The following is a 1,711-nucleotide window of genomic DNA, read 5'->3' as shown; positions in this document are numbered from 1 at the left end:
ATTCACCTCCCTGCCCTTTGGCTGCAGGGAGTGGAGGAAGAACAGACTTGTCTTCAGTCCTGGGGACTGCCCTAGTCTGTCAGCCCACTGGGGAGTGAGGCCAATAAGGAGAAAACAATAAAAAAAAGTGTGCCTGGTCTCTCTCTCTCTCTCTCTCTCTCTCTCTCTCTCTCTCTTCACCAGAGGCAGATCTTAAGCAGTCTTGACAGTCGTGTCAAAGACCTGAAAAATGTGGTATCTAAGCATCGGGTCTTTTTTTCTTTGTAACTACGGACTTCATTCTGAATTGGAGGACCAGAATTCCAATAACTGAAAATTCCCGGATTTGATTTGTCAATAATTGAGAAGTATTGCTAGTAAGTCATAGCACCATGCATCATAGCAACGGAGAGTAAGGAAGGCAGAGGTCCAAGGGAAAATTTAGATCAACTTCACACACACACACACACACTCTCTCTCTCTCTCTCTCTCTCTCTCCCAGAAAAAAAAAGTGTGCCTGGTTTCTCTCTCTCTCTCTCTCTCTCTCTCTCTCTCTCTCTCTCTCTCTCTGTAATATCCACCTTGCAATCCTTTGTTACATCAAAGATAATCCAGGGTGAGGAATTTAGATATCCCTGTGGCCATACAGAGATGAGAGCAGATAATAATTGACAAGAGAGCCCTTTTAATTGATTAGTTAATTCATTAATGTATTTATTTTAACTTTTACTTCTTTGAGGACAGATTTGGGAATAAAAATTCCAAAAGACAAGGGGATGGTGTGAATATTCGTTGCCAAAATCATGCACCTGTGTGGGAAACTGTTTATTGCCTTCACTATCTGATAAACATAGACAGAGAACACCCCTGAAGGCTGGGTGCCTTTGAAGCCCTAGCAGAGGTCAGCTAGGCGCCACCTCTGTTTGTCCAGACAGTGGTAGCTGAAACTACTCCCCCATTTATTATTATGTAAATCCTTGCTGAAGGGCTAGTCTGCCTGTTGCCAGGGGTCACCTGCCTAAGGGCTATGCTATGGGTGCAACCCAGAATCAATAAAAGCTTGGTGAGGCCTGAGAACGGGAGGAAGTCCTTCGGGACTTGGCTGCCTGGTCCCCCAATATTGCAAAATTATCTCGTGTCTTTTTCTCTCATTTGCTGTGCGGCTCCTCTTTCAGATACCGAACCCTACTCCAGGCAGAACATGGAGGGAGTCTTATTCGACACACCTGCTATCTCTTTGGAGAACTGGCTTTTCTCTTGTTCTTGAAAATTTGAACCTCACTACAAAAGTAAGGCTGAACTTGGCAACAAAACACTGTTAAGAAATCCCACAATTGTACTTAAATCATTTCTGTGAATAATTGCCGGGAGCCAGTCCATCCTTGCTGTTTCTAGGGACCTGGCATATATGGCATACTGTTCTTAATAGTTTGCTCACCTTCTTAGCACTATGTGTTTTAACCAAGGTCTCTGAGAAAGGTTATTTCCCCAGGTAGGGATTTTCCCCTGAAGTTAGGGAGGGAATAAAACCTCTTAACTAAGTGCCAGGCCGGTAATTAATCACTTTAACTACGAACAATCATGCTTAAGCTACATAATCTTTACTCCCTGGAATGGAGATAAGAAACACCCTACCCTTTGGAATAGAGATTGATAGGATTGGAATCAACTGGTATAAATACAGATGTAACAAGACAATAGGAGTCAGAACTTAGATGAAGATCCTAGAGAC

The sequence above is a fragment of the Myotis davidii genome, unplaced genomic scaffold, assembly GCF_000327345.1.
Source record: "Myotis davidii unplaced genomic scaffold, ASM32734v1 scaffold2363, whole genome shotgun sequence".
Classification (NCBI taxonomy): Eukaryota; Metazoa; Chordata; class Mammalia; order Chiroptera; family Vespertilionidae; genus Myotis; species Myotis davidii.
Note: the sequence above shows the minus strand (reverse complement) of the source record.